General features: G+C 50.7%; 1 non-coding gene across 1 annotated transcript; it reads right to left on the bottom strand.

Annotated features, from left to right (window-relative positions):
- Positions 1–9,197: 9,197 nt before the first annotated feature.
- Trnas-cga (transfer RNA serine (anticodon CGA)) lies at positions 9,198–9,272 on the bottom strand. The gene has a single exon. It is a non-coding gene; the product is annotated as a tRNA-Ser (tRNA).
- Between the last annotated feature and the right edge of the window lie 607 nt (positions 9,273–9,879).

Genomic DNA, 9,879 nt, shown 5'->3' with positions numbered 1-9,879 from the left:
CAAAAGTTATCTTTTGGAAAATTTGCGGTGCAGCCATTTGTGGCCTAGAGAACGATGCCACAACGGAAAAAACACCAAATTTTGGGACGATGGAAAAAGCTGATAGGACTCATCCCATGATTCATTCGTTTACTTTGCGGAAAACATTTTTACGCGTCCGAATAGCGAATTACGAGATGCGTCAGAAAAGGGAGTAAATAATATAAAGACTGTTTGCGAGATCTTTAGCACGGGAAAGATCATAATTTAAGAACCTTCAACATCGCAGCGCGTCAGTAATCGTTGGTTAATATATTAAAAACTAACAACCCGCCTCGATTGCGAAAAAAGCACCTAGTGTTAACCCAGGTTTCGGCGTAGGTAACTACACCTTCTTCAGAACAATAAAACCCACAAGTCTTCTTAGGCACTTGTGGGTTTTATTGTTCTGAAGAAGGTGTAGTTACCTACGCCGAAACCTGGGTTAACACTAGGTGCTTTTTTCGCAATCGAGGCGGGTTTCTAGTTTTTTAATAAAATATCATAATTGTCTCTCTGTACGTGCCGAGCCAGAAATATACTGAAATACCTCACTGCGAACGACGTTCTGAGACTTGTTATCTGTGTATTGGTAGAGTTAGCTGAGAACCAAGCGTTGCTCGGGTTTTCATTTATTGCACCCTTCTTTTAGTCCATCTCCTCCTTCACTCTCTCTCTGTCTGACCCCACTTTCTGTATCTCTCTTCAACCCCGTCTCTCTGTCCACTTCCTCCACACCCCACTCCCTGGTCTTCTCCTCCTGCGTATCTCTCTCTCTCTGTCCATTTCTTCTTTTCCCTCCTTCTGTACATCTCCTTCTTTCTCTGTTTATTTCCTTCACTCTTCCTGACTTTCTCCTTTACATCCCTTTCTTTGTCCAAATACTCCTCTCTGTGTCCATCAAATTCTCCAATGTATGCCGAATCCAGTTCCATTTTCTTTCTTTGATTTGCGTATTGAATGGTTGCTGATTTGTCTCCCTCAAAAGATGTCCATTTGTTATTATATCTGGCCATCTCACATTTGAAATACGCCGGAGACAGCGATTGATAAAAACTTGGAGCTGGTTTTTGATGTGGTTAGTCACCTTCCAACCATACAACAGAACAGCCTTCACGTTGCTATTGAAACGCCGGAGTTTGGTCTTCTTTGAGATGTTTCTATTTCTACAGACAGGGTACAGTTGTACAAATGCACCATTTGCTTTGCGGATGCGACTACGGACGTCCTCCTCAGCGCCTCCTTAGTCGTGACTATACTTCCGAGATAGTAATCTTAACTTCTGTCTACATTTCCTCCGTGTCCTTATCCTCAGCCATCTCCAGTTCCAGTGCCTGGAATCTATTCCAGAGTTCCAGCTGGAACCTCTCAGCTATCTGTGGATCTTTCAGTGTACCTACATCGAATCGTCTACTCCTTGACTCGAATTCCTCTCTGGAAGCCACAATCTTCATTCGGAAACTGGCAGTAATAAGATGGTGGTCGCTACTTGCGTCTTCTCCTCTTCTATTTCGCACATTTTCCAGGCTTCTCCTGAACTTCCTGGATAATGCGATGTGGTTAATTTGATTTTCTGTAATATGATCTGGGGATACCCATGTTATCTTATGACATCTCCGATGTGGAAACAGGGTCCCCCCTATTACAAGGTCATGGATCGCGCAGAAGTCAAAAAATCTTTCCCCATTATCATTCATTTCACCCAAGCCATGTACTCCCATTAGCTATTAAAAACCCTCATTGTTATCTCCCACCTTGGCATTTATACCTCCCATAACAATGAGGATATCTTGCTGGCTCACTTTCCTTACAGTCTCTTGTAGCAGGTAATACAGGACTGGCTAAAAATTCTGCACGTGTGCGGTGCTCCTGCACATGTGCAACTTCCGGGTCACAGCGTGCGCGCCGCAGCCATCAGCGTTCATGTGGTGCATGGTTCTACGCACAGATGTCGCTTTATCCACTTGCTGCGATACTCTGTACCGGCGCATTCTAGTGCTCTTTCCACAGCTTGCAAGCCAACCATGGGAAGGTATTTCGCGTATTAAACATGTAAAATACTGTCACAGTCTACTCGTTGAGACATCTACTTATATGTTAACAGTTTAACCCAGGAAGACAAGTAATACAGTTAACAACCGTGGGTTTTCATTAAGGCAGCTTGACTGACGGCACGTAAATGCGCGTAATATTTTTGATCTAGTATTTAAGAAAGAAAGCACTTAGCGACTTAGATTCGAGGGTTGGCTTCCCTCACTTCCTTATCGAGGTCTCGCACTGCCTGGGCTACTCTCAGGGTGTGTCTTCGACGTGGAAGAGCCGCAGCCGTGCCTGTCGTGTTGTTGCCCGTATGCACGCCGTCACTGCTGCCCGCCGCCGCCGTCACCGCCGCCGCCGTCTGGTCGCCGTCGCTCAGTGCATGCCGTCGGCGCCGCCGCCGCCCGGTGCTTGCCGCCGCCGCCGCCGCCGCCGCCGCCGCCGCCTGGACGCCGTCTCTCGGTGCTCGCCGCTTCTTCTGCCGCCGTGTCTCGGTGCTCGCTGCTTCTTCTGCCACCGCCGCCGCCACCGCCGCCGCTGCCGCTGCCTGCAATCAAGGATGCCGCAACTACCACCATCATCTACACCTCCCCTTCACCTGCCCCCACTGTAACGTCATGGAGTGTTTCCTCTGGGATTAACCCGTCTCATCCACCTCCCCTATTCACAGTCTCCTCCCCATCTATCTCCTCTCCATCACTGTATCCCCACCTGTACGTCACTCCTCTCCTACCCCTGCTCCTGCACCTGCTGCTGCTCCTGCCTCTGTCCCTGCTCCCACATCCCCTCCCACTCCTGTCGCCCGCCGAGACGACTTTCCCCCTCTCCCCCCTGCAAATACCACTGCTTCCCCTGCCCGAGTCACCGCCGACGCGCCACAGTCGCCGCCACAGAGCGCCCTACCCTCTCATCCGGTGCTACTGCCTGACGGGAGGACCCTGCCTCCCACCACCTCCCCATCCATCCAGTCCCTCATCCCTCCTCCCAGGCAACACCCACCAAAAAATCTTCCAAACGGCCCAGTGGCGACATCTCCTCTACTCCCTCATCTAAAAAGCCACTGCCCGCCCCTCCTCCCGCTGACCACCCCACCTCCCTCTTCTCCAGCCCCCTCCGTGTATACCTTTGTCCTAGCCAACCCTGATCCGAAATTCCTGGATGCCCGCACCCTCACCCTTGAAATCCAGAAGTACATCCCCAGTGCACCCATCACCCAACTTATCCCTCGCAGAGACTCCTGTCTGGCCGGTCGTCGGGTCTGCATCCATCCACCATCCTTCACACCTACAAATCCATGATCCGCCTCATCCTTTGTTATGCCAGCATCACTTGGATTTCCGCCCCTCCCCAGTTCTATAAAGCCCTCCAAACCCTCGAACGCCATGCGCTCCGCGTCACCTTCCACATCCGCCTCCGTCTCCCACGCACATCCTCTACGACCTCATCCCCTTCCCCCACCTTCTCCTTTTCCTTGAACACATCCGCACACTCTATATTGTCCACCGCCTTGATCCCCCTCACCCCCTGGTGTCTCCCTTCCTCTCCACCCCCAACCAGTTGCTACGCCTTTACTGTTGCGTCCCTCCATCTCCGTACCCCTCACCCCATTCCTTACATCCTCCTCTCCTCGTCAGCCCCAACTGCCTCGTCGTCTGCCAACCCTCACCGCCATCATCACAAAACTCAGCCCTGCGGTCACGGAGGCTAAGGTGTTGGCAGAACTGAATGCCCACCCCGCCCTGGAAGTCCGCTCCGACCGCCGTATTTACAACTCCTCTGGCCCTACCTCCTCCATCGACCACCTCCTCACGTAGGGAGCCCTGATTTTCAACTGCCATCACCCGTCCCATTCCCCTCCTCAGTCCTATCGCTGCCAGTGTTGTCTTCTGTACAATGACCACCTCACCCAAAACTGCAAGAACCCACCCACCTGCCCCCATTGTAAAACCTCCCACTTCCTTAAACAGTATCCCAACCTTGCCTCCCCCCGTCCTGCGACACCTCCAATGAACCTCGCCCCACCTATTCCTCCAAATGCAAAGCCAAGCCCCCTCCCACCAACCCTGAACTCACTGTCCCGGTTCGCCCCATTGACCCACCCTAACAATTCCCTCCACCCTCCCCCTGCAGCAGAAGACATCATCCGGTTCCTCACCATTGTCCTGCAGAACATCCACCCCTTCCAGCGCCCCCACACACTCCAGCAGATTTCCCTTGCTGCCCGCTCTGTTTTCCACTTAAACACCTACGCTACATACTCCCACAACCAGGCCCACTTTACCTTGACCTGCCTAGACACCCTCGTTTAAGCCCCTCTCTCCCATTCCCGCACCCTTCCCACCCCCAACCTCATGGTGCATCAACAGTATCATCTCCTCTAACTCAACGTTCGCGCCCTCCCTGCAAACAAATACCTCTTCATGCATACCCTCTCCCAGCACCAGGTTGACTCCTTCATCCATAATGAAACCTTCCTCCAACCCCACCATGTTGTCCGCACCTCCCCTTATCTCCTTCACCATGTTGTCCGCACCTCCCCTTATCTCCTTCACCGCACTGACAATCCCCTTCCCCTAGCCCGAGGTGAGGTCGCTATAGGCCACCTCAGGCCACAACCCCTCCTCAATGACCCAACTGAACACATTCTCCTCAGCTTATTTTTTCCCTCCCTCACCGTCACCTGTGCCGCTATCTATATCCACCACACAGCTCCTCTCCCCTTTGACTTCATTTCCCATGTTGACCGTACCTTCTCCACCTATGTGATCACCGCTGACCTCAACGTCCATAGCCGTGACCCTGCCACCCTTCGGCGGTGGCATCAGTTTCTTGCCACCCTCCATGGTGACCTTGTTCCTCTCCCACAGCACACCCGTCCTGAAAGTAACGCCACCCCCGATGTTATCCTCGCTTCTCCCAACCTCCTTGGTCGCATCGCCGTTGATGTCCTCGATCCCGTCGGTAGTGACCATCTCCCTGTCTTTCTCACCATCTCCTCTACCCATCCCGCCACTGCAGCCACCTGCCCAGCTGCCCCTCCAAAGTCTGTCCATGACTACCACCGTGCCAATTGGGATGCCTACCAGGAATCCATTGCCTTACAGGTCGAAAGCCACCCCCTCACCTTTCACCACCCTGATGACATCACCCATGCCTCTTCCTTCCTTCAGAAGACCATCACTGACGCTGTGGAGCCTAATGTCCCTACCAAACGCATCCACCCTCACCGCCCTATGCTTCCTCCACAGGCCGTCCTTCTTCTGCGTGAATCCCACAGGCTCTACCGCTCCTTCCTCCACACTCGTGACCGGGATACCCTCACCCGCCACCGGCAATTACAGCGACATATCCGGAACCTCCTTACAGCAAAGAAACGCTGGGACTGGCGCCTCAACTCCACTCTCTCTGTCAGCTCCTCCAAGTACTGGTCAGCCTTCCACCACCTTACTGGTAGCCATCCCACCCCGCATTACCCCATCCTCCATGGCGACTGACCCTTTCCTGACAACCTCAGTAAGGCTAACCATTTTGCTTCCCACCTATCCGAGGTCTTCTCCATTCCTGATGATCCCCATTTTGATTACTCCATCTTACCCACCATCCTTGACCACACAGACACTTCTGTCCCCCCACTCGCCCCTAGCTTCCAGTACTTGGATCGTTACCCCCCTCAGACATCAACACTCCCATCACCACACAAGACATCACACACGTCCTCCGCTCCAAACGCAACACCGCCCCTGGTCATGATGGCGTCACCTACCGTCACCTCAAGGAATCCCCTCCATCCTTCCTGTCTGTCCTGTCTACCCTGTACAATGTCCTCCTCTCCACTGAATTTTACCCTGACCTGTGGAAGACTTCCCGTGTCCTGCTGTTCCCTAAACCTAACAAACCCCCCTTTGATACCTCTTCCTATCATCCAATCTGCCTCACCTCCGTGTTCAGTAAGGTCTTCGAGGCCATCCTCTCTCGCCGTATTCACAGCCACCTTAACCAGCACCGCCTCCTTCCTCTTACCCAATGTGGCTTCTGGCTTATCTTCTCTGCCGATGACCAGCTCCTTACCCTTACCAATGTTCTTTCCCTCCAACTTAACTCCCGCCGCTCTGCTATCTTTGTTTTCCTTGATCTCCAGAACGCCTATGACCGTGTCTGGCTTCCTGGGCTCCTCTTCAAACTCCAGACCTATGCTCTCCCCATCAACTTCGTCCGTCTCGTTGCTTCCTTCCTCTCAAATCGGCCCTCCTATGTTACTATCCACGATTCCAGCTCCCATACTTTCTACCCCTCTGACGGCGTGCCCCAAGGTTCTATCCTCTCCTCTATCTCCTGTACACTGCTGATATGCCCAAACCTCCCCCTCTTGTTCATCTTCCCCAGTTTGCTGATGACACCACCTTCCTAGCCCTATATCCTACCCTTCAACGGTCCCACCGTACCCTCCAAACCCACCTTGACCAATTCACCGCTTGGTGCAACCAGTGGTTCCTCTGTGTTAATCCCTCCAAGACCCAGGCGATCATCATAGGCTGCACCACCCACTCCTTCCACCTCCATTATTTCTACCTAACCATTTATGGCCGTCCTACCCACCTCACTCCTACCCTCAAATACCTTGGCCTCACACTCGACCGCCACCTCACCTGGACTCCCCATCTCCTTACCATCCAAAACAAAGCTCACAACCGCCTCCGCCTCCTGAAACTCCTGTCTGGCCGGACGTGGGGTCTGCATCCTTCCACCATCCTTCGCGCCTACAAGTCCATGATCCGCCCCATCCTTTGTTATGCCAGCATCGCTTGGATTTCCGCCCCGCCCCGGTTCTCTAAAGCCCTCCAAATCCTCGAACGCCATGCACTCCGCCTCGCCTTCCTCATCCGCCTTCCGACCCCCATGCTCATCCTCTACGACCTCATCCCCTTCCCCCACCTTCTCCTTTTCCTTCAACACATTTGCACACTATATATTGTCTGCCACCTTGATCCCCCTCACCCCCTGGTGTCTCCCTTCCTCTCCACCCCCAACCAGTTGCTGTGCCTTTCCGTTGTGTCCCTCCCTCTCTCCACCTCCACACCCTCCATCTCCTTTCCTAACACAACTTCCACCATCTACCCCTCCTGGATGATGAGCTTCGCCCTGACATCTGCCCTTCCTACCAAATCTAACCCCCTCTTCCTGCCTCCTCCTCAGGGCTCCCTCTCCTCCCCCTCCCTCCTCCTGAGCGGCTTCCCCCTCCTACTCCCCCTCCATCTCTTGTGCCTCCTTTCAGTGTCTCTGCGCTCCCTCCTGCCCTGTCTTCCTTTTTCCTCTCCCGCCCCACGTGTCTCCTGCCTCTTCGTGAACCCACGGTTGCCCCTCCTCTTTTCATCCCGCCGCTTCCTCAGCTGCCCCATGCTCTTCCCTCCTTTTCCATCCTCTCTGACCTTTCCCTCGGCAGGTCCCACCTGGTAGTTTTATTCTTCGTCGTGTGTGCTTCAAGTGGTTTTTAAGTGTGTTGTTTCAGAGTGTTTTTAATACTGTGGCCAACTTTTAACCTGTGCATGCGCATTCAGTGTCTTCTCAGCGTTTTAAGAATCGCCAACTGTGTTTTTTAACTTTCGGGTGACTTTTTTTAACTGTCCCCCATGAAAGTCTCTATGTCAGTGTATTTTTACCTCCATTTTCTCCCCTTACTCTGTTTTATGTTCCCATTTTTTATCTCCTTCTGTATGTACCATTTTATTCTTGTTTTAGTTGTCGTGTCACCCGGCTGAAGAGCGGCGGATTGTGCCGCTGACAGCCCTCCCCTGCCCATATGGGACATGGGAATGAAATCACAATAAAGAAAAGAAAAATAGCGACTTCCAACGAACCTTATTCATGATTTCAAATAACATTAAACTAATGCAAGTTTTCCTATAACTAATTCTCAGTGCCCTCAGTTAGACCCACATAATTTCTGTCTCACTGGTCAGAATGATAACGACAGACCTCTTGATGATCACCTGTTATTTCAACACAATTAATGCTATATCTTTCATCAGTTCCGTCTGAAATCTGCATAATAACCGACAATTAGATGAATGTTATGCTTTATCGACTTCAGCTGAGCGTAGCTCTTCACTCATTAAAAAAAAAAACCTAAATGTAAGTGTACATTGGAACAATCGGTTTAATGACCAATTTTTGTGATAATAATGTAACATGGAGCATAATGAGGCAATAATGCACAGTTAGTAAACAATAATTTTTAATTATGAAAGGAATAAATCTAAACACGTTTATCACTGGTCATGAGAAATGATATAGTTAATATCTGGCACAAAAGCACGACTCATTGACAAACGCAAGCAGTTGCGAAGATTTTCATCACTGATGCTTGATCGAAACCTTGATTTATTCATTTTCATCACTGAGAAAAATCTTTCACAAACATATGTCGAGCCGAACATGGACATAACTCTCGCGGCTTCTCGGTGCAGGCTTGGAAATTTTTGTTGTGAAAAATTTTCGTAGAATTCTTTTGTACTTCGCACTGCAAAGAACTTGTCTAGTATTGCACTGTAGGTCGATATCTGTAGATCATTCGGAGCATCTTCAACTGACGACGAGAAAGGTCCAGCAAAGAGGCGAATGACAGGAGACAAACTCGTAACATCTGCAAATCGTGCTCGAAATTGTTCCTTAATTTTTACAGTTATTGACACGTATTCTTGAAATCTAGCACTTTCATGGACCAGTACAAGAGTCGGGAAATGTGTAGTGTTTTCTGTCAATAGCTGGCTCTCCCAAAACGCAAGCTTCCTTTCAAAGGCATTTGCTTTTTCCAACATGTCAGAAATTAAATTATTTTCACGTTGCAAACTGACGTTCAGGCTGTTAATGTGAGACGTAATGTCCACGAGAAATGGAAGGTCTGATATCCAACAAGGGTCTTCCAACATAGGTTCACTTTTTCCCTTCTCATGTAAGAATGTTACTACGACCAAACGGAAATCAAAAAATATTTTCAGCATTTTACCTCGACTGAGCCAGCGTACTTTGGTATAGTAAGGTATGTCACCGTACTCCGCTCCTAATTCCTCCAAGAACCGCCGAAACTGGCGATGCGTAAGCCCATGTGTCTTCAGATATGAAACTTCCTGGCAGATTAAAACTGTATGCCCGACCGAGACTCGAACTCGGGACCTTTGCCTTTCGCGGGCAACTGCTCTACCAACTGAGCTACCGAAGCACGACTCAGGCCCGGTCCTCACAGCTTTACTTCTGCCAGTATCTCGTCTCCTACCTTCCAAACTTTACAGAAGCTCTCCTGCGAACCATGCAGAACTAGCACTCCTGAAAGAAAGGAGAGCTTCTGTAAAGTTTGGAAGGTAGGAGACGAGATACTGGCAGAAGTAAAGCTGTGAGGACCGGGCGTGAGTCGTGCTTCGGTAGCTCAGTTGGTAGAGCCCTTGCCCGCGAAAGGCAAAGGTCTCGAGTTCGAGTCTCGGTCGGGCACACAGTTTTAATCTGCCAGGAAGTTTCATATCAGCGCACACTCCTCTGCAGAGTGAAAATCTCATTCTGTCTTCAGATAGTTTACAGTACCCACAACAATTTGCATGGCGTTCGCTAATGTTACTGATTTTGCACAAAAGACCTCTCAATGCAGAATGCAGTGAATTCCATACGTCTCGTCTGTGCGCCCAAGCTTTTTGCGCATCCGTGCTATGAGTCCTCTCTGATGGCCTTGCATTGATGGTGCTCCATCTGTGGTCACCGAGACTAACCGATTCCAGTCCATACCGACACCATCAATCGCTTGCTCGACAGCTTGGAGTAAGTCTGCACCTGAAATAG

Source organism: Schistocerca nitens, chromosome 1 (genome assembly GCF_023898315.1).
Source record: "Schistocerca nitens isolate TAMUIC-IGC-003100 chromosome 1, iqSchNite1.1, whole genome shotgun sequence".
In the NCBI taxonomy this organism is placed as follows: domain Eukaryota; kingdom Metazoa; phylum Arthropoda; class Insecta; order Orthoptera; family Acrididae; genus Schistocerca; species Schistocerca nitens.
This window is presented reverse-complemented; position numbering and strand designations above follow the sequence as displayed.